Below are 23853 nucleotides of genomic sequence, written 5' to 3' on the forward strand. Positions count from 1 at the left end.
AAGTTTATGCTTGAAATATATGTAGAAATGGGTACATATGAAGGACAAAGCAGTGTTAACTTAGTTTGAGTGAAGGAATTCATTTTATACATAAAATCCCAAATCATGCAGAACGTATGAAAAGAAGCTTATTCTCGGATTCCTGATCCTTCAGTTTTGCTCTTTCTTCTACTGCAAAATACAATGTTGTTCTTTGTTGAAGTCGATCTAGACATTGATAAATATGAAGGAAAAAGCAGTTTTAACTTGGTTTGAGTGAATGAATTCATTTTATACATAAAATCCGAAATCGTGCAGAACTCATGAAAATAAGCTTATTCTCGGATTCCTAAAACTTTTGATTTGCTCTTTCTTTTATTGCAAAGTACGTTGTTTTTTTTGTTTAAATCTATCGAGACATTGATATATATGAAAGTAAAAGCCGTTTTAACATAGTTTGAGTGAAGGAATTAATTTTATAGATAAAATCCCAAATCATGCAGAACTCCTCAAAAGGGAGGTATGGCTTAATCACAAGTGTGGCTCTTTCTCATTCAGGGTAATATGAGGAAGTTTATGCTTGAAATATATGTAGAAATGGGTACATATGAAGGAAAAGGCAGTGTTAACTTAGTTTGCGTGAAGAAATTCATTTTATACATAAAATCCGAAATCGTGCAGAACTCATGAAAATAAGCTTATTCTCGGATTCCTAAAACTTTTGATTTGCACTTTCTTTTACTGCAAAGTACAACGTTGTTTTTTGTTGAAATCTATGTAGACATTGATTACATTCACACCTACTTGCAGTCGAACACCTTCTCATCCACTTATGATCATGTGCGGTTGGGCTTTCGCACCTTTTCTTAACCATTTTTCAGTAATTATGGGTGGACATTCAGACCTTCTTGCAGCCGAAAACCTCCGCTCCTCTTTTGATCATACATTGTCGGGCATTCACACCTTGTCTTACCCGCTTTTTACAAACTTTAGTCGGACATTCAAACCTTCTTGCAGCTGAACCACCTCCGCTCCCTGTTTTGATCATATATGGTCTGGCAATAGTACCTTTTCTTACCCGTTTGTGAGTAATTATGGCTGGACATTCACACCTACTTGCAGCCGAAAAACCACCTCTCCCGCTTTTGATGATGTATTGCCCGGCATTCTAGTCTTTTCTATCACATTTTTCAGCAATTATGATCTGACATTCACACCTACTTGCAGTCGAACAACTCTGCTCCCGCTTTTGATTATGTTCGGTTGTATATTCAAACCTTTTCTTAACTGCTTTTTACAAACTATGGTCGGACGTTCACACGTTCTTGCAGCCGAACACCCCGGCTTCCGCTTTTGATGGTATATATTCGGGTATTCGAACCTTCTCTTACCCGCATTTTACAAACCATGGTTGGACTTTCATACCTTCTTGTAGCCGAACAACTCCACTCCTGCTTTTGATGATTTATGGTTGGACATTCGCATCTTTTCCTACCCATTTTTCAGTAATTATGGGTGGATATTCACATCTTCTTGCAGCTGAACACCTCCTCTCCCGCTAATGATCATGTAAGGTTTGATATTCGAAAATTTTCTTTCATGTTTTAAAGCAATTATTAATGGACATTCACACCTACTTGCAGCCGAACACCACCTCTCCCGCTTTTGATGATGTATGGACCGGCATTCTTACCTTTTCTAACACATTTTTCAGCAATTATGGTTGGAGAATCACACCTACTCACACCCGAACAACTCCGCTCCCGCATTTGATGGTGTATAGTCGGGATTTCTCACCCTTTCTCATCAGCTTTTTGCAAATTATTCTCTGACATTCACACCTACTTGCAGTCGAACAGCTCTGCTCCCGCTTTTGATTATGTTTGGTTAGATATTCGAACCTTTTCTTAACTGCTTTTTTACAAACTTTGGTCGGACGTTCACACCTTCTTGCAGCCGAACACCTACGCTTCCGGTTTTGATAGTGTATTTTCGGGCATACGAACCTTTTCTTACCCGCTTTTTACAAACCATGGTCGGACTTTCACACCTTCTCTTAGCTGAACAACTCCGCTCCCTCTTTTGATTGTGTACAGTCGGGTATTTTACCCTTTTCTTACCCGCTTTTTACCAACTATGATCGGACATTCACACCGTCTTACAGCGGAACACCTCCGCTCCCTCTTTGATGGTGTATGTTCGGGTATTCAAACCTTTTCTTACCCGCTTTTTCCAAACTATGGTCGGCTATTCACAGCTTCCTCTCCACCATACTTGTATGGTTGGATATTCACACCCACTTGCATCCGAAGACCTCTGCCCCAAATTTTGTTGATATTTAGTCGGACATTCTCACCTTACCCGCTTTTGGCAAACTATGGCCTTCTTGCAGCCAAACACCTCTGATCTCGCTTTTGATGATGTAAGGTTGGGCATTCAGACCTTGCTTCACCTGCTTTTCACCAAATATAGTCGGACATTCACACCTTCTTGCAGCCGAACACTTCCGCTTTTAGTGTTCTATGAGGCATTCACATATTTTTTTTCACCGTATTTTATAGATTATGGTTGGAAATTCTCACCCACTCTCATCCGAAGACCTCTCCTCCCGCTTTTGTTAATATATAGTCGGGCATTCGAACCTTTTTTTACCCGCTTTTTACAAATTATGGTCGAACATTCACACCTACTTGCAGCTGAATACTTCCGCTCCACCTTTTAGGTATGTATGGTTGGCATTTGCACCTCTTTTTATACTGATTGCTGAAGATTAAGTTGTTCTTTCTCAAACTACAAATTTTTTTTAATTGTTGTAACTTGATTTGAAGTGGATAAATAAGGAGGACAAACAGTTTTAAGTCAGGCTGATAGAAGGAATTAATTTTATAGCAAAATCTGTATTTCGTCATATGTCGAGAGATGCTTATTGCTGAAGAAGTTCTTTCTCATAATACAAAGTTTGTTGTTTATTGTTGAAACTTCATCAGAAGTGAAGAAATAAATGAATGCCTATCAACAAATGTGGGATCTAAACTCTAGTGCTTCCTCTAAAATAATTTCCTTTCTCAATTTAGAAATGTGTGTGTGTAAGTCACAACACCCGTGACACCAAAACGGCTTTCTTTTCTCTACACTCTGCACTATGAGCATACACACCAAATCAGAAAGGCTTTTTTCTCTCTTTTCTACATTATGGACAGTGGGGACACAAAACCGCTCTCTCTCTTTTTTTTTTTTTATCGTGTGCCAGGGCGTTGTCTCACGTATTAGATTATGCTTAAGATACGAATGGGTTTATCAGTCACATCAGAATCCATACATACTGATCCTCCCGTAATAAAATGGTCGGATCTTATCAAACACACTTTGTTTCTTGTGACAATCAAGTCAGCGAAACAGCGTATACACGTCAAGACACTGAATCAAGTTTGCCACAAGAACTCATAAGTTTGGCAGTATTGCTCTGCCGTCAGCAATCATACACCCATTTTATTTTCGTGAGACATGTGCAAGCACCTGTTCATCTACTGTTCTATCACTATGAATTAGTGATCTATTATCAATAAGGATACTTCTACAACTACTATCAAAGTATGTCCGGACTTCTTATGTTGTCAGTTGCTATATATGAATAAGTGGGTAGCTACTGACAAGCATTAAGCATGTCACACAGCACAAACATATAACATTTCAGGACACACCACACAGTTAACAACCACAGTGAAGCGTGTCAAAGCCCAAACATGTAACATTCAACAGGACACTTACACAACACATTCAAATCAAACAGTCAGACAACATACAAGAACATATACCCCAGCCGGCATTGCTCCCTGCCTATTTTCGTACAGCACACTATGTGTGCGCACACCTTTATTCACAAACTCTTCAACTTATACTCTTTTACCGAAGCTGCTACAGCTCGATTGGCCGAATACCCTTAGATCCTATTTCGGTGAATTTGACATCTGCCTTACATGTAACAGATTAGCGGTTTAGCAGTTTTAATTTAGTTTGAGTGAAGGAATTCATTTTATAGCAAAATCCGAAATCTTGAAGAACTCATGAAAGTAAGCTTATTCTCGGATTCCTGAAACTTTAGATTTGCTCTTTCTTTTACTGCAAAGTACAACGTTGTTTTTTTTTTGTTTAAATCTTTCTAGACATGGTAAATATGAAGGACAAAGCAGTTTTAACATAGTTTGAGTGAAGGAATTCATTTTATAGATAAAATCCCAAGAGTCTGCTGAGAAAAGAGAGTGAATGCGAAGTAGACTTTAACACGGCTCTGGGAGCGAGCCGAGTGTGGGCTAACCGGGAGAATTGCTTGAAAGAAACGCGACACCGAATGAGCGGTCAGAACAAAGCCTCAATACGGTGTTCCCGTGGTGTTTTTGTTGCTGCCTTGTCGATTGCACAGGGGCAAGCGTTTCAACCAAGCAACGCTCACCATGGGGAAGGTGGCTATGGCAACTAGCCTGATGCCCTGCTCCCGCAGTGACGGATAATCGTACTCTGGTTTCTCTTCATAACATACAAGTCTTTCGCCTTTTACTAAAGACTTTCGTGGAGAGCAGCACTAATGAGTTGTTTCTATTTTTGGCAGGCTTTACCTTTGCAGGTGAAGCCCTTTCTGTCTGTGCAAAAGAAATCTTGTTACTGTGCAGAGTGACTTCTCTGAGTAGAGTCGCCTTACTTGTTGCGATTGTGCCGATGTTCGAAGCTGGAGTGCAAAGTTGTTGCTTGAATGGTGCTTGCTGGAGCATGCGGGAGTGCAAAGTTATACCATTTAAAAGGGCTGAAGAGTGCTCAGTGCAGCGGGTGGGCGGAGGTGCAATGTGACACTCTGGCCACCTATGGCCATAAAAAGAACACTGCTACAAGTGCGCATTGTGCCAGCAAGGGCCCTCGGACCTGAAACAGTGGACAGTTATCGCTTCTCGGTCTTTTGGCTAAGATCAAGTGTAGTATCTGTTCTTATCAGTTTAATATGTCCTCTATACGAGGACTACATATTAAATGGATTTTTAAGAATAGGAGTTGAAAAAGAAGCTTGCTCCGTTCACTCCAAGCATTGACCCAGTACTGCAGTGCCGCTGGGAACGGTGCGCTCTTCTCTGCTCTTGTGAAAAAGCAAACAGCGGTGCAGGATGGAAGTTTCAGGGAGCCCAAGATGAAACTTTCTTTTAATCTGCTGAGAAAAGAGAGTGAATGCGAAGTAGACTTTAACACAGCTCTGGGAGCGAGCCGAGTGTGGGCTAACCGGGAGAATTGCTTGAAAGAAACGCGACACCGAATGAGTGGTCAGAACAAAGCCTCAATACGGTTTTCCCGTGGTGTTTGTGGCTGCCTTGTCTTTTGCACAGAGTAAAAGACAAGGCAGCCATCGAATAGGGCCCAATTGTTCCTACTTGGTCAGCCGAGGAGCAAGGGGGGGGAGCAAGCGTCTCAACCAAGCAAATCTCACCAAGTAGGAACAATCGGGCCCTATTCGATGGCTGCAACACCTGAAAGAGATATTGATGCGAGACCCGATCAAAAGCTTTTTCAAAGTCTAAATTTAAGATGACAAGCCGGGTGTTTCTGTCTCTAGCGTAATCAATGATGTCTCGAATCAGTACGAGGCTGTCGGTGAGTTGTCTCTCTGAGATGGCACAAGCCTGGTCTGGGTGAATTACCTCCTCTAAAACAGAGGACATCCGTGTCGTTAAAACCTTGCTAAAAAGTTTACAGTCAAAGTTTAAAAATGTGATGGGCCTCCAATTCTTTAGGTCAGTCTTATCATTTTTATCAGAAGTGAAGAAATAAATGAATGCCTATCAACAAATGTGGGATCTAAACTCTAGTGCTTCCTCTAAAATAATTTCCTTTCTCAATTTAGAAATGTGTGTGTGTAAGTCACAACACCCGTGACACCAAAACGGCTTTCTTTTCTCTACACTCTGCACTATGAGCACACACACCAAATCAGAAAGGGTTTTTTCTCTCTTTCCTACATTATGGACTGTGGGGACACAAAACCGCTCTCTCTTTTTTTTTTTATCGTGTGCCAGGGCGTTGTCTGACGTATTAGATTGTGCTTAAGATACGAATGGGTTTATCAGTCACATCAGAATCCATACATACTGATCCTCCCGTAATAAAATGGTCGGATCTTATCAAACACACTTTGTTTCTTGTGACAATCAAGTCAGCGAAACAGCGTATACACGTCAAGACACTGAATCAAGTTTGCCACAAGAACTCATAAGTTTGGCAGTATTGCTCTGCCGTCAGCAATCATACATCCATTTTATTTTCGTGAGACATGTGCAGGCACCTGTTCATCTACTGTTCTATCACTATGAATTAGTTTATCTATTATCAATAAGGATACTTCTACAACTACTCTATCAAAGTATGTCCGGACTTCTTACGTTGTCAGTTGCTATATATGAATAAGTGGGTAGCTACTGACAAGCATTAAGCATGTCACACAGCCCAAACATATAACATTTCAGGACACACCACACAGTTAACAACCACAGTGAAGCGTGTCAAAGCCCAAACATGTAACATTCAACAGGACACTTACACAACACATTCAAATCAAACAGTCAGACAACATACAAGAACATATACCCCAGCCGGCATTGCTCCCTGCCTATTTTCCTACAGCTCACTATGTGTGCGCACACCTTTATTCACAAACTCTTCAACTTATACTCTTTTACCGAAGCTGCTACAGCTCGATTGGCCGAATACCGAATAATCCTAATTCGGTGAATTTGACATCTGCCTTACATGTAACAGATTAGCGGTTTAGCAGTTTTAATTTAGTTTGAGTGAAGGAATTCATTTTATAGCAAAATCCGAAATCGTGAAGAACTCATGAAAGTAAGCTTATTCTCGGATTCCTGAAACTTTAGATTTGCTATTTCTTTTACTGCAAAGTACAACGTTGGTTTTTTTGTTTAAATCTTTCTAGACATGGTAAATATGAAGGACAAAGCAGTTTTAACATAGTTTGAGTGAAGGAATTCATTTTATTGATAAAATCCCAAGAGTCTGCTGAGAAAAGAGAGTGAATGCGAAGTAGACTTTAACACGGCTCTGGGAGCGAGCCGAGTGCGGGCTAACCGGGAGAATTGCTTGAAAGAAACGCGACACCGAATGAGCGGTCAGAACAAAGCCTCAATACGGTTTTCCCGTGGTGTTTTTGTTGCTGCCTTGTCTTTTGCACAGAGTAAAAGACAAGGCAGCCATCGAATAGGGCCCGATTGTTCCTACTTGGTCAGCCGAGGAGCAAGGGGGGGGGGGGCAAGCGTCTCAACCAAGCAAAGCTCACCATGGGGAAGGTGGCTATGCCAACTAGCCTGATGCCCTGCTCCCGCAGTGACGGATAATCGTACTCTGGTTTCTCTTCATAACGTACAAGTCTTTCGCCTTTTACTAAAGACTTCTGTGGAGAGCAGCACTAATGAGTTGTTTCTATTTTTGGCAGGCTTTACCTTTGCGGGTGAAGCCCTTTCTGTCTGTGCAAAAGAAATCTTGTTACTGTGCAGAGTGACTTCTCTGAGTAGAGTCGCCTTACTTGTTGCGACTGTGCCGATGTTCGAAGCTGGAGTGCAAAGTTGTTGCTTGAATGGTGCTTGCTGGAGCGTGCGGGAGTGCAAAGTTATACCATTTAAAAGGGCTGAAGAGTGCTCAGTGCAGCAGGTGGGCGGAGGTGCAAAGTGACACTCTGGCCACCTATGGCCATAAAAAGAACAGGGGTGTTAGCGGACAAGTGCGCATTGTGCCAGGAAGGGCCCTCGGACGTGAACCAGTGGACAGTTGTCGCTTCTCGGCCTTTTGGCTAAGATCAAGTGTAGTATCTGTTCTTATCAGTTTAATATCTGATATGTCCTCTATACGAGGACTACATATTAAATGGATTTTTAGCAATAGGAGTTGAAAAATTAGCTTGCTCCGTTCACTCCAAGCATTGACCCCGTACTGCAGTGCCGCTGGGAACGGTGCACTCTTCTCTACTCTTGTGAAAAAGCAAACAGCGGTGCAGGATGCAAGTTTCAGGGAGCCCAAGATGAAACTTTCTTTTAGTCTGCTGAGAAAAGAGAGTGAATGCGAAGTAGACTTTAACACGGCTCTGGGAGCGAGCCGAGTGCGGGCTAACCGGGAGAATTGCTTGAAAGAAACGCCATACCAAATGAGCGGTCAGAACAAAGCCTCAATACGGTGTTCCCGTTGTGTTTTTGTTGCTGCCGCTGTTTGCTTTTTCACAAGAGCGCACCTGTTGAGGGGGGGCCTGGGGGGGCCTGGGTGATGGTGGGTCTCAGGCCCGGGCTGCTGCGACTGGTGTGACCGGGTGGTTTGTTTGTTTGTTTTTTGTTGTTGTTTGTTTGTTTTTTGTAGAGGTCCTCCGGAGTGGGGTTGGGTTGAGTGGGGTGGGGCGGGATGGGTACCTTCTGGGGGTACAGTAGCTCCCAGAATATGGTCGCTGCAGGCCCCGAGCCTGGTGGACATCAGGCCCTCCTGTCCTGTGTTGGCTCCCTGGTAGCGGGGATGCCTATTGCAGCCAGTCCCTGGCTGCCCCCAGTGTATATCCCCATACCCCTCTCCCTTCTGGCTCCTGTACACAGCACACACTCACACATGAAGGGTTTTGGGGGCGTGTGTGTTCGGTGGGGTGTAGTGGACTCTGCAGTAGTTGCCCTCTGCAGTTCCCACCCCTGTTTTAATTACACCTTAGACATTACTACTTATCAAACACACTCACACACACACATTAGGTCTTGGGGGGTGGTTACACTGAGTGGCATCTGGTGGGCGGGGCTCTTTGGGTATGTAGGCTGCCCAGAGGGCCACGCTCCCAGTTCTACAAGTTTGGCTGCCCCTCAATTTTAATTGCTCACTATTAGAAAATATTGAAGAGCCAGAAGGGTGAGGGGAGGGGTCTTCTTCGCACACCCCTGCTTCCTGGTTGCTGCTCGGGGCGGGAGGGGCCAGGAGGATTAATTAATTGTTCTGCTGGTTTGGGGTCTGTGGTGGCTGGGGGGCTGCTGGCCCCCTGGTGTGCCCGCTGCACTACACCCCAGCGGAGTCGAGGGAGGGAGGACGTGTGGATGTATGGGACATGAAAGTGTGTGTGGTAATGATTGGGCCTGGATCTTGGACTTGCTGTCGCCTGGCCTGCCTGTGCTTCTCCCGATGGGGGGGGCGGCGTGGCCTCTCTCCGCTGCTCGCGACTTCACCCACCTGTGGGCACGTCTTGACTCCCAGGGCACTTGGCCAGGGGTGCTGGGGCAGGCACTGACCCACTGTGTGGCTGTCTGGGGCGCTTGGCCCTCCTGGGTATTGGGTGGGGCCTCTGCCGGGGGGTTTGGGGGCGCTCGGGCTCCTGGGGCCCGGATCCAGTGCACGGCCCATGTCTGGGCGGCTGGGGCCTGGCGACGTCGGTGGGCTGTTGCCCCTGGCTCCCGGAAGGCCTCTGCCCTATGCTTATGGGGGCTCTTTCCGGGGGCTTCCTCTGTAGTCTTCTGGGTGGATGCGTGGTTGCCCCTGCGGTGGGCTTCCTGGGTTCTGTGCTCTGTGGGGGCTGCTGGTGGCCTGGGTCTTGTGGCCCTCTCTGCCTGCTTCTGATTGCTTGGGGGGGCTGTGGATTGTGGCCCTGTACGCTTATACACTCATAACTAAGCACGGTTATCATGTAGGTCCTGTGCCATGGGTGTTGCATGTTCTCACACACACACAACCACATTCATTAGTCCAGTAGCATGGTCGCTAAGCAGTTGATGTATTATCATGTCGTCTCAGGTCATCTATATCCACAGCTGTGTTGTATGCGATGTATGTTCTGTTTTTCTCTTCTTTCCTCTTCTTCTTCTTCTTCTTTCCTTGTCCCCCGGTCCGGTTCAGTTCTATTACATGTCATATATTGTAAACAGAAATAAATATATTTATTATATATATAAAAATCATATTTACCATGTCTTGAAAGATTTAAACAAAAAAACCAACGTTGTACTTTGCAGTAAAAGAAATAGCAAATCTAAAGTTTCAGGAATCCAAGAATAAGCTTACTTTCATGAGTTCTTCACGATTTCGGATTTTGCTATAAAATGAATTCCTTCACTCAAACTAAATTAAAACTGCTAAACCGCTAATCTGTTACATGTAAGGCAGATGTCAAATTCACCGAAATAGGATCTAAGGGTATTCGGCCAATCGAGCTGTAGCAGCTTTGGTAAAAGAGTATAAGTTGAAGAGTTTGTGAATAAAGGTGTGCGCACACATAGTGAGCTGTAGGAAAATAGGCAGGGAGCAATGCCGGCTGGGGTATATGTTCTTGTATGTTGTCTGACTGTTTGATTTGAATGTGTTGTGTAAGTGTCCTGTTGAATGTTACATGTTTGGGCTTTGACACTTTACTGTGGTTGTTAACTGTGTGGTGTGTCCTGAAATGTTATATGTTTGGGCTGTGTGACATGCTTAATGCTTGTCAGTAGCTACCCACTTATTCATATATAGCAACTGACAACATAAGAAGTCTGGACATACTTTGATAGTAGTTGTAGAAGTATCCTTATTGATAATAGATAAACTAATTCATAGTGATAGAACAGTAGATGAACAGGTGCCTGCACATGTCTCACGAAAATAAAATGGGTGTATGATTGCTGACGGCAGAGCAATACTGCCAAACTTATGAGTTCTTGTGGCAAACTTGATTCAGTGTCTTGACGTGTATACGCTGTTTCGCTGACTTGATTGTCACAAGAAATAAAGTGTGTTTGATAAGATCCGACCATTTTATTACGGGAGGATCAGTATGTATGGATTCTGATGTGACTGATAAACCCATTCGTATCTTAAGCATAATCTAATACGTGAGACAACGCCCTGGCACACAATCAAAAAAAAAAAGAGAGAGCGGTTTTGTGTCCCCACAGTCCATAATGTAGAAAAGAGAGAAAAAAGCCTTTCTGATTTGGTGTGTGTGCTCACAGTGCAGAGTGTAGAGAAAAGAGAGAAAAGAAAGCCGTTTTGGTGTCACGGGTGTTGTGACTTACACACACACATTTCTGAATTGAGAAAGAAAATTATTTTAGAGGAAGCACTAGAGTTTAGATCCCACATTTGTTGATAGGCATTCATTTATTTCTTCACTTCTGATGAAGTTTCAACAATAAACAACAAACTTTGTATTATGAGAAAGAACCAGACTCATTCTTCAGGAATCCGAAAATAAGCTCTATTTTACGAGTTATGCACGAATTCGGATTCTCCTATAAAACGAATTCCTTAACTCTAACCAAGTTAAGACTGCTTTGTCCTTCATATTTATTCATGTCTAATCAAGTTTCAACGATATACAACGTTGTACTTTGTAGAATGAGAAAGAACTTCTTCAGCAATAAGCATCTCTCGACATATGACGAAATACAGATTTTGCTATAAAATTAATTCCTTCTATCAGCCTGACTTAAAACTGTTTGTCCTCCTTATTTATCCACTTCAAATCAAGTTTCAACAATTAAAAAAATGTTGTAGTTTGAGAAAAAACAACTTCATCTTAAGCAATCAGTAGGGTAAGAAAGGGTAAGAAAAGGTGCAAATGCCAACCATACATCACTAAAAGGTGGAGCGGAAGTATTCGGCTGCAAGTAGGTGCGAATGCCTGACAATGTATGATCAAAAGAGGGAGCGGAGGTTTTCGGCTGCCAGGTCTGAATGTCCAACCATAATTTGTAAAAACCGGGGAAGAAAAGGCTCGAAAGCCCGACTATACACCATCAAAAGCGGGAGCGGAGGTGTTCGGCTGCAAGTAGGTGTGAATGTTCGACCATAATTTGTAAAAAGCGGGTAAGAAAAGGTTCGAATGCCCGACTATATATTAACCAAAGCAGGAGGAGAGGTCTTCGGATACGAGTGGGTGAGAATTTACAACCATAATCTATAAAATGCGGTGAAAAAAAAGGTGTGAATACCCCATAGAACACTAAAAGGTAGAGCGGAAGTGTTCGGCTGCAAGAAGGTGTGAATGTCTGACCATAGTTTGTAAAAAGCGGGTAAGAAAAGGTTCGAATGCCCGAACATACACCATCAAAGGAGGGAGCGGAGGTGTTCCGCTGTAAGAAGGTGTGAATGTCCGACCATAGTTGGCAAAAAGCAGGTAAGAAAAGGTTAAAATACCCGATTGTACACAATCAATAGCGGGAGCAGAGTTGTTCCACTACTAAAAGGTGTGAAAGTCCGACCATGGTTTGTAAAAAGCGGGTAAGAAAAGGTGTGAATGCCCGACAATGTATGATCAAAAGAGGGAGAGGAGGTTTTCGGCTGAAACAAGGTCTGAATGTCCATCCATATTTTGTAAAAATCTGGGAAGAAAAGGCTCGAAAGCCCGACTATACACCATCAACAGCTGGAGCGGAGGTGTTCAGCTGCAAGAAGGTCTGAATGTCCATCAATAATTGCTAGAAAACATGGAAGAGAATTTTCGAATATCAAACCGCACATGATCATAAGCGGGAGAGGAGGTGTTCAAATGCAAGAAGGTGTGAATGTCCACCCATAATTACTGCAAAATGGGTAAGAAAAGGTACGAATGCCCAACCATACATGATCCTAACAGGGAGCGGAGGTGTTTGGCTGCGACAAGGTGTGTATGTACACCCATAATTAATGAAAAGCGGGCAACAAGTAGGTTTGAATACCCATCATCAAAAGCAGGAGTGGATGTGTTCGGCTACAAGAAGGTTTGAATGTCTGACCATAGTTTGTAAAAAGCGGGTAAGAAAAGGTTCGAATGCCCGAACATACACCATCAAAGGAGGGAGCGGAGGTGTTCCGCTGTAAGAAGGTGTGAATGTCCAACCATAATTGGCAAAAAGCAGGTAAGAAAAGGTTAAAATACCCTATTGTACACAATCAATAGCGGGAGCAGAGTTGTTCCGCTACTAAAAGGAGGTTTTCGGCAGAAAGAAGGTCTGAATGTCCATCCATAATTTGTAAAAATCGGGGAAGAAAAGGCTCGAAAGCCCGACTATACACCATCAACAGCTGGAGCGGAGGTGTTCAGCTGCAAGACGGTCTGAATGTCCATCAATAATTGCTAGAAAACATGGAAGAGAATTTTCGAATATCAAACCGCACATAATCATAAGCGGGAGAGGAGGTGTTAAAATGCAAAAAGGTGTGAATGTCCACCCATAATTACTGCAAAATGGGTAAGAAAAGGTACGAATGCCCAACCATACATCATCAAAAGCAGGAGTGGATGTGTTCGGCTACAAGAAGGTTTTAATGTCCGACCATAGTTTGTAAAAAACGGGTAAGAAAAGGTTCGAATGCCCGAACATACACCATCAAAAGAGGGAGCGGAGGTGTTCCACTGTAAGAAGGTGTGAATGTCTGACCATAGTTGGTAAAAAGCGGGTAAGAAAAGGTGAAAATACCCGACTGTACACAATCAATAGCGGGAGCGGAGTTGTTCGGCTACTAAAAGGTGTGAAAGTCCGACCCTGGTTTGTAAAAAGCGGGTAAGAGAAGGTGCGAATGCCCGACAATGTATGATCAAAAGAGGGAGCGGAGGTTTTCGGCTGCAAGAAGGTCTGAATGTCCAACAATAATTTTGTAAAAACCGGGGAAGAAAAGGCTCGAAAGCCCGACTATACATCATCAAAAGCGGGAGCGGAGGTGTTCACCTGCAAGAAGGTCTGAATGTCCATCAATAATTGCTAGAAAACATGAAAGAAAATTTTCGAATATCAAACCACACATCATCATAAGCGGGAGAGGAGGTGTTAAAATGCAAAAAGGTGTGAATGTCCACCCATAATTACTGCAAAATGGGTAAGAAAAGGTACGAATGCCCAACCATACATCATCAAAAGCAGGAGTGGATGTGTTCGGCTACAAGAAGGTTTTAATGTCCGACCATAGTTTGTAAAAAACGGGTAAGAAAAGGTTCGAATGCCCGAACATACACCATCAAAAGAGGGAGCGGAGGTGTTCCACTGTAAGAAGGTGTGAATGTCTGACCATAGTTGGTAAAAAGCGGGTAAGAAAAGGTGAAAATACCCGACTGTACACAATCAATAGCGGGAGCGGAGTTGTTCGGCTACTAAAAGGTGTGAAAGTCCGACCCTGGTTTGTAAAAAGCGGGTAAGAGAAGGTGCGAATGCCCGACAATGTATGATCAAAAGAGGGAGCGGAGGTTTTCGGCTGCAAGAAGGTCTGAATGTCCAACAATAATTTTGTAAAAACCGGGGAAGAAAAGGCTCGAAAGCCCGACTATACATCATCAAAAGCGGGAGCGGAGGTGTTCACCTGCAAGAAGGTCTGAATGTCCATCAATAATTGCTAGAAAACATGAAAGAAAATTTTCGAATATCAAACCACACATCATCATAAGCGGGAGAGGAGGTGTTCAGCTGCAAGAAGGTGTGAATGTCCGACCATAGTTTGTAAAAAATGGGTAAGAAAAGGTGCGAATGCTCAACCATACATCATCAAAAGCAGGAGTGGATGTGTTCGGCTAAATGAAGGTTTGAATGTCCGACCATAGTTCGTAAAATGCGGGTAAGAAAAGGTTCGAATGCCCAAACATACACCATCAAAAGAGGGAGCGGAGGTGTTCCGCTGTAAGACGGTGTGAATGTCCAACAATAGTTGGTATAAAGTGGGTAAGAAAAGGTTAAAATACCCGACTGTACACAATCAATAGCGGGAGCGGAGTTGTTCGGCTACAAGAAGGTGTGAAAGTCCGACCATGGTTTGTAAAAAGCGGGTAAGAAAAGGTTCGAATGCCCGAATATATACCATCAAAAGCGGAAGCGGAGGTGTTCGTCTGCAAGAAGGTGTGAATGTCCGACCAAAGTTTGTAAAAAGCAGTGAAGAAAAGTTTCGAATATCCAACCAAACATAATCAAAAGCGGGAGCGGAAGTGTTCGGCTGTGAGTAGGTGTGAATGTCAAACCATAATTGCTGAAAAATGTGTTAGAAAAGACTAGAATGCCGGACCATACATCATCAAAAGCGGGAAAAGTGGTGTTCGACTGCAAGTAGGTGTGAATGTCCAGCCATAATTACTCACAAACCGGTAAGAAAAGGTAGTATTGCCAGACCATACATTATCAAAACAGGGAGCGGAGGTGGTTCAGCTGCAAGGTGTGAATGTCTGACTAAAGTTTATAAAAAGCGGGTAAGACAAGGTGCGAATGCCTGACAATGTATGATCAAATGAGGGAGCGGAGGTTTTCGGCTGCAAGGTCTGAATGTACAACCATAATTTGTAAAAACCGGGGAAGAAAAGGCTCGAAAGCCCGACTATACACCATCAAAAGCGGGAGCGGAGGTGTTCGGCTGCAAGTAGGTGTGAATGTTCGACCATAATTTGTAAAAAGCGGGTAAGAAAAGGTTTGAATGCCCGACTATATATTAACAAAAGCAGGAGGAGAGGTCTTCGGATAAGAGTGGGTGAGAATTTCCAACCATAATCAATAAAATGCGGTGAAAAAAAAGGTGTGAATACCCCATAGAACACTAAAAGGTGGAGCAGAAGTGTTCGGCTGCAAGAAGGTGTGACTGTTCGACTATATTTAGTGAAAAGCAGGTGAAGCAAGGTCTGAATGCCCAACCTTACATCATCAAAAACGAGATCAGAGGTGTTTGGCTGCAAGAAGGCCATAGTTTGCCAAAAGCGGGTAAGCTGCGAATGACCGACTAAATATCAACAAAAGTGGGGGCGGAGGTCTTCGGATGCAAGTGGGTGTGAATATCCCACCATACAAGTATGGTGGAGAGGAAGCTGTGAATGGCCGACCATAGTAAAAAGCGGGTGAGAAAAGGTGCGAATGTCCAATCATACATGATCAAAACAGGGAGCGGAGGTGTTTGGCTGCGACAAGGTGTGTATGTCCACCCATAATTAATGAAAAGCGGGCAACAAGTAGGTTTGAATACCCATCATCAAAAGCAGGAGTGGATGTGTTCGGCTACAAGAAGGTTTGAATGTCTGACCATAGTTTGTAAAAAGCGAGTAAGAAAAGGTTCGAGTGCCCGAACATACACCATCAAAAGAGGGAGCGGAGGTGTTCCGCTGTAAGACGGTGTGAATGTCCAACAATAGTTGGTAAAAAGCGGGTAAGAAAAGGTTAAAATACCCGACTGCACACAATCAATAGCGGGAGCGGAGTTGTTCGGCTACAAGAAGGTGTGAAAGTCCGACCATGGTTTGTAAAAAGCGGGTAAGAAAAGGTGCGAATGCCCGACAATGTATGATCAAAAGAGGGAGTGGAGGTTTTCGGCTGCAAGAAGGTCTGAATGTCCAACCATAATTTGTAAAAACCGGGGAAGAAAAGGCTCGAAAGCCCGACTATACACCATCAAAAGTGGGAGCGGAGGTGTTCAGCTTCAAGACGGTGTTCAGCTTCAAGACGGTCTGAATGTCCATCAATAATTGCTAGAAAACATGAAAGAAAATTTTCAAATATCAAACTGCACATGATCATAAGCAGGAGAGGAGGTGTTCAGCTGCAAGAAGGTGTGAATGTCTACCCATAATTACTGAAAAATGGGTAAGAAAAAGTGCGAATGCCTAACCATACATCATCAAAAGAGGGAGCGGAGGTGTTCCGCTGTAAGACGGTGTGAATGTCCGACCATAGATGGTAAAAAGCGGGTAAGAAAAGGTTAAATTACCCGACTGTACACAATCAAAAGAGGGAGCGGAGTTGTTCAGCTAAGAGAAGGTGTGAAAGTCCGACCTTGGTTTGTAAAAAGCGGGTAAGAAAAGGTTCGTATGCCCGAATATACACCATCAAAAGCGGAAGCGGAGGTGTTCGGCTGCAAGATATTGTGAACGTCCGACCAAAGTTTGTAAAAAGCAGTTAAGAAAAGGTTTGAATATCCAACCATACATAATCAAAAGCGGGAGCAGAGCTTTTCGACTGCAAGTAGGTGTGAATGTCCAACCATAATTGCTGAAGAATGTGTTAGAAAAGGTAAGAATGCTGGACTATACATCATCAAAAGCGGTAGAGGTGGTGTTCGGCTGCAAAAAGGTGTGACTGTTCGACTAAAGTTTGTAAAAAGTGGGTAAGACAAGGTGCGAATGCCTGACAATGTATGATCAAAAGCGGGAGCGGAGGTGTTCAGCTGCAAGAAGGTCTACATGTCCATCAATAATTGCTAGAAAACATGAAAGAAACTTTTCGAAAATCAAACCGCACATGATCATAAGTGGGAGAGGAGGTGTTCAGCTGCAAGGTGTGAATGTCCACCCATAATTCCTGAAAAATGGGCAAAAAAAAGGTGTGAATGCCCAACCATACATCATCAAAAGCAGGAGTGGAAGTGTTCGGCTACAAGAAGGTGTGAACGTCCAACCAAAATATGTAAAAAGAAGTTAAGAAAAGGTTCGAATATCCAACCAAACATAATCAAAAGCGGGAGCAGAGCTGTTCGACTGCAAGTAGGTGTGAATGTCAGATCATAATTTGCAAAAAGCTGATGAGAAAGGGTGAGAATGCCCGACTATACATCATCAAATGCGGGAGCGGAGTTGTTCGGCTGTGAGTAGGTGTGAATCTCCGACCATAATTGCTGAAAAATGTGTTAGAAAAGGTAAAAATGCCGGTCCATACATTATCAAAAGCGAGATAGGTTGTGTTCGGCTGCAAGTAGGTGTGAATGTCCAGCCATAATTACTCACAAACGGGTAAGAAAAGGTAGTATTGCCAGACCATATATGATCAAAACAGGGAGCGGAGGTGGTTCAGCTGCAAGAAGGTTTGAATGTCAAACTAAAGTTCAAATATATTAACAAAAGCGGGAGGAGAGGTCTTCGGATGAAAGTGGTTGAAAATTTCCAACCATAATGTATAAAATGCGGTGAAAAAAAAGGTGTGATAGAACACTAAAAGGTGGAGCGGAAGTGTTCGGCTGCAAGAAGGTGTGAATGTCCGACTATATTTGGTGAAAAGCAGGTGAAGCAAGGTCTGAATGCCCAACCTTACATCATCAAAAGCAAGATCAGAGTTGTTAGGCTGCAAGAAGGCCATAGTTTGCCAAAAGCGGGTAAGGTGCGAATGTCCGACTAAATATCAACAAAATTTGGGGCGGAGGTTTTCGGATGCAAGTGGGTGTGAATATCCCACCATACAAGTATGGTGGAGAGGAAGCTGTGAATAGCCGACCATAGTTTGGAAAAAGCGGGTAAGAAAAGGTTTGAATGCCCGAACATACACCATCAAAAGAGGGAGCGGAGGTGTTCCGCTGTACGAAGGTGTGAATGTCCGACCATACTTGGTAAAAAGCGGGTAAGAAAAGGTTAAAATACCCGACTGTACACAATCAATAGCGGGAGCGGATGTGTTCGGCTACAAGAAGGTGTGACAGTCCGACCATGGTTTGTAAAAAGCGGGTAAGAAAAGGTGCGAATGTCCGACAATGTATGATCAAAAGAGAGAGCGGAGGTTTTCGGATACACGAAGGTTTGAATGTCCTACCATAGTTTGTAAAAAGCGGGTAAGAAAAGGTTCGAATGCCCGACTATACACCATAAAAAGCGGGAGCGGAGGTGTTCCGCTGTAAGACGGTGTGAATGTCCGACCATGGTTTGTAAAAAGCAGTTAAGAAAAGGTTCGAATATCCAACCAAACATAATCAAAAGCGGGAGCAGAGCTGTTCGACTGCAAGTAGGTGTGAATGTCCAGCCATAATTACTCACAAACGGGGGAAGAAAAGGTAGTATTGCCAGACCATACATGATCAAAACAGGTAGCGGAGGTTTGCTGCAAGGTGTTAATGTCTGACTATAGTTTGTAAAAAGCGGGTAAGACAAGGTGCGAATGCCCAACAATGTATGATCAAAAGAGAGAGCGGAGGTGTTCGGCTGCAAGGTCTGAATGTCCAACCATAATTTGTAAAAACCGGGTAAGAAAAGGCTCGAAAGCCCGACTATACATCATCAAAAGCGGGAGCGGAGGTGTTCAGCTGCAAGAAGGTGTGAATGTTCGACTAAAGTTTGTAAAAAGCTGGTAAGACAAGGAGCGATGTCCCGACATTGTATGATCAAAAGCGGGAGCGGAGGTGTCCGGCTGTGAGTAGGTGTGAATGTCCGACCATAATTGCTGAAAAATGTGTTAGAAAAGGTAAGAATACTGGACCATACATCATCAAAAGCGGGAGAGGTGGTGTTCGGCTGCAAGAAGGTGTGAAAGTCCGACAATGGTTTGTAAAAAGCGGGTAAAAAAAGGTTCAAATGCCCGAATATACATCATCAAAAGCGGAAGCGGAGGTGTTCGGATGCAAGAAGGTGTGAACGTCCGACCAAAGTTTGTAAAAAGCAGTGAAAAGCGAGAAAAAGCATTTCGTGAGTTCTGCATGATTTGGGATTTTGCTTATAAAATGCATTACTTCACTCAAACTATGTTAAAACTGATTTGTCCTTCATATTTACCATGTCTAGAAATATTTAAACAAAAAAACAACGTTGTACTTTGCAGTAAAAGAAAGAGCAAATCTAAAGTTTCAGGAATCCGAGTATAAGCCTGCTTTCATGAGTTCTGCACGATTTCGGATTTTGCTATAAAATGAATTGCTTTGCTCAAACCAAGTTAAAACTGCTTTGTCCTTCCATATTCATCAATGTCTAGATCGACTTCAACAAAGAAAAACATTGGACTTTGCAGTAGAAGAAGTTGAAATCCATCTACACATTGATAAATATGAAGGACAAAGCAGTTCCCACTTGCCCATAAGAAAATAAGCTTATTCTCGGATTCCTGATCCTTCAGTGTTGCTCTTTCTTCTACTGCAAAATACAATGTTGTTCTTTGTTGAAGTCGATCTAGACATTGATAAATATGAAGGAAAAAGCAGTTTTAACTTGGTTTGAGTGAATTAATTCATTTTATACATAAAATCCGAAATCGTGCAGAACTCATGAAAATAAGCTTATTCTCGGATTCCTAAAACTTTTGATTGGCTCTTTCTTTTACTGCAAAGTACAACGTTGTTTTTTTTGTTTAAATATATCGAGACATTGATAAATATGAAGGTAAAAGCCGTTTTAACATAGTTTGAGTGAAGGAATTGATTTTATAGATAAAATCCCAAATCATGCAGAACTCCTCAAAAGGGGCGTATGGCTTAATCACAAGTGTGGTTCTTTCTCATTCAGGGTAGTATGAGGAAGTTTATGCTTGAAATATATGTAGAAATGGGTACATATGAAGGACAAAGCAGTGTTAACTTAGTTTGAGTGAAGGAATTCATTTTATACATAAAATCCCAAATCATGCAGAACGTATGAAAAGAAGCTTATTCTCGGATTCCTGATCCTTCAGTTTTGCTCTTTCTTCTACTGCAAAATACAATGTTGTTCTTTGTTGAAGTCGATCTAGACATTGATAAATATGTAGGAAAAAGCAGTTTTAACTTGGTTTGAGTGAATGAATTCATTTTATACATAAAATCCGAAATCGTGCAGAACTCATGAAAATAAGCTTATTCTCGGATTCCGAAAACTTTTGATTTGCACTTTCTTTTACTGCAAAGTACAACGTTGTTTTTTGTTGAAATCTATCTAGACATTGATTACATTCACACCTACTTGCAGTCGAACACCTTCTCATCCACTTATGATCATGTGCGGTTGGGCTTTCGCACCTTTTCTTACCCATTTTTCAGTAATTATGGGTGGACATTCAGACCTTCTTGCAGCCGAAAACCTCCGCTCCTCTTTTGATCATACATTGTCGGGCATTCACACCTTGTCTTACCCGCTTTTTACAAACTTTAGTCGGACATTCAAACCTTCTTGCAGCTGAACCACCTCCGCTCCCTGTTTTGATCATATATGGTCTGGCAATAGTACCTTTTCTTACCCGTTTGTGAGTAATTATGGCTGGACATTCACACCTTCTTGCAGCCGAACACAACCTCTCCTGCTTTTGATGATATATGGTCCGGCCTTCTTACCTTTTCTAACACATTTTTCAGCAATTATGGTCGGACATTCACACCTACTCACAGACGAACACCTCCGCTCCCACATTTGATAGTGTATAGTCGGGCATTCTCACCCTTTCTCATCAGCTTTTTGCAAATTATGATCTGATATTCACACCTACTTGCAGTCGAACAGCTCTGCTCCCGCTTTTGATTAAGTTTGGTTGGATATTCGAACCTTTTCTTAATGCTTTTTACAAACTTTGGTCGGACGTTCACACCGTCTTGCAGCCGAACACCTCCGCTTCCGCTTTTGATGGTGTATAGTCGGGCATTCGAGCCTTTTCTTACCCACCTATTACTTACTATGGTTGGACATTCAAACCTTCTTGTAGCCGAACACATCCGCTCCTGCTTTTGATGATGTATGATTTGGCATTCGCACCTTTTCTTACCCATTTTTCAGTAATTATTGGTCGGACATTCAGACCTTCTTGCACCTGAACACCTCTGCTCCCGCTTTTGATGGTGTCTAGTCGGGCTTTCGAGCCTTTTCTTCCCCGATTTTTACAAATTATGGTTGGACATTCAGACCTTGCAGCCGAAAACCTCCGCTCCCTCTTTTGATCATACATTGTCGGGCATTCGCCCCTTGTCTTACACGGTTTTTACAAACTTTAGTCATACATTCACACCTTGCAGCTGAACCACCTCCATTCCCTGTTTTGATCATGTGTGGTCTGGAAATACTACCTTTTCTTCCCCCGTTTGTGAGTAATTATGGCTGGACATTCACACCTACTTGCAGCCGAAAAACCACCTCTCCCGCTTTTGATGATGTATTGTCCGGCATTCTAGTCTTTTCTATCACATTTTTCAACAATTATGATCTGACATTCACACCTACTTGCAGTCGAACAGCTCTGCTCCCGCTTTTGATTATGTTCGGTTGGATATTCAAACCTTTTCTTAACTGCTTTTTACAAACTTTGGTCGGACGTTCACACCTTCTTGCAGCCGAACACCCCCGCTTCCGCTTTTGATGGTATATATTCGGGTATTCGAACCTTCTCTTACCCGCTTTTTACAAACCATGGTTGGACTTTCATACCTTCTTGTAGCTGAACAACTCCACTCCTGCTTTTGATGATTTATGGTTGGACATTCGAATCTTTTCCTACCCATTTTTCAGTAATTATAGGTGGATATTCACATCTTCTTGCAGCTGAACATCTCCTCTCCCGCTAATGATCATGTAAGGTTTGATATTCGAAAATTTTCTTTCATGTTTTAAAGCAATTATTAATGGACATTCACACCTACTTGTAGCCGAACACCACCTCTCCCGCTTTTGATGATGTATGGACCGGCATTCTTACCTTTTCTAACACATTTTTCAGCAATTATGGTTGGAGAATCACACCTACTCACAGCCGAACAACTCCGCTACCGCATTTGATGGTGTATAGTCGGGATTTCTCACCCTTTTTCATCAGCTTTTTCTTTTCTTTTCTTTTCTTTTCTTTACCTTTTCTTAACTGCTTTTTTACAAACTTTGGTCGGACGTTCACACCTTCTTGCAGCCGAACACTTACACTTCCGGTTTTGATAGTGTATATTCGGGCATACGAACCTTTTCTTACCCGCTTTTTACAAACCATGGTCGGACTTTCACACCTTCTCTTAGCTGAACAACTCCGCTCCCTCTTTTGATTGTGTACAGTCGGGTATTTTAACCTTTTCTTACCCGCTTTTTACCAACTATGATCGGACATTCACACCGTCTTACAGCGGAACACCTCCGCTCCCTCTTTTGATGGTGTATGTTCGGGCATTCGAACCTTTTCTTACCCGCTTTTTACAAACCAGGGTTGGACTTTCACACCGTCTTACAGCGGAACACCTCCTCTCCCGCTTATGATCATGTACGGTTTGATATTCGAAAATTTACTTTCTTGTTTTAAAGCAATTATTGATGGACATTCAAACCTTCTTTTTGATGGTGTATAGTCGGGCTTTCGAGCCTTTTCTTCCCGGTTTTTACAAACCATGGTCGGACTTTCACACCTTCTTGTAGCCGAACAACTCCGCTCCTGCTATTGATTGTGTACAGTCGGGTATTTTAACCTTTTCTTACCCGCTTTTTACCAACTATGGTCGGACATTCACACCGTCTTACAGCGGAACACCTCTGCTCCCGCTTTTGATGGTGTATAGTCGGGCATTCGAACCTTTTCTTACCCGCTTTTTACAAACTATGGTTGGACTTTCACACCTTCTTGTAGCCGAACACATCCGCTCCCGCTATTGATTGTGTACAGTCGGGTATTCAAACCTTTTCTTACCCGCTTTTTCCAAACTATGGTTGGCTATTCACAGCTTCCTCTCCACCATACTTGTATGGTTGGATATTCACACCCACTTGCATCCGAAGACCTCTGCCCTAAATTTTTTTGATATTTAGTCGGACATTCGCACCTTACCCGCTTTTGGCAAACTATGGCCTTCTTGCAGCCAAACACCTCTGATCTCGCATTTGATGATGTAAGGTTTGGCATTCAGACCTTGCTTCACCTGCTTTTCACCAAATATAGTCGGACATTCACACCTTCTTGCAGCCGAACACTTCCGCTCCACCTTTTAGTGTTCTATCACACCTTTTTTTCACCGCATTTTATACATTATGGTCGGAAATTTTGACATCTGCCTTACATGTAACAGATTAGCGGTTTAGCAGTTTTAATTTAGTTTGAGTGAAGGAATTCATTTTATAGCAAAATCCGAAATCGTGAAGAACTCACGAAAGTAAGCTTATTCTCGGATTCCTGAAACTTTAGATTTGCTATTTCTTTTACTGCAAAGTACAACGTTGGTTTTTTTGTTTAAATCTTTCAAGACATGGTAAATATGAAGGACAAAGCAGTTTTAACATAGTTT

The 23853-nt window shown here is 42.8% G+C and overlaps 4 non-coding genes across 4 annotated transcripts; all 4 read left to right on the plus strand.

Moving 5' to 3' along the window:
* Nucleotides 1–4489: 4489 nt before the first annotated feature.
* Nucleotides 4490–4603, plus strand: LOC140285853 (U5 spliceosomal RNA). The gene has a single exon (XR_011910797.1). It is a non-coding gene; the product is annotated as a U5 spliceosomal RNA (small nuclear RNA).
* Nucleotides 4604–4911: 308 nt separating this feature from the next.
* LOC140285841 (U2 spliceosomal RNA) lies at nt 4912–5095 on the plus strand. The gene has a single exon (XR_011910787.1). It is a non-coding gene; the product is annotated as a U2 spliceosomal RNA (small nuclear RNA).
* A 2271-nt stretch (nt 5096–7366) lies between these two features.
* LOC140285849 (U5 spliceosomal RNA) lies at nt 7367–7480 on the plus strand. Its single transcript, XR_011910793.1, has one exon. It is a non-coding gene; the product is annotated as a U5 spliceosomal RNA (small nuclear RNA).
* A 316-nt stretch (nt 7481–7796) lies between these two features.
* LOC140285828 (U2 spliceosomal RNA) lies at nt 7797–7987 on the plus strand. Its single transcript, XR_011910775.1, has one exon. It is a non-coding gene; the product is annotated as a U2 spliceosomal RNA (small nuclear RNA).
* Nucleotides 7988–23853: the final 15866 nt, after the last annotated feature.

The sequence above is a fragment of the Leuresthes tenuis genome, unplaced genomic scaffold (assembly GCF_036924035.1).
Source record: "Leuresthes tenuis unplaced genomic scaffold, fLeuTen1.0.hap1 SCAF_61, whole genome shotgun sequence".
NCBI lineage: Eukaryota > Metazoa > Chordata > Actinopteri > Atheriniformes > Atherinopsidae > Leuresthes > Leuresthes tenuis.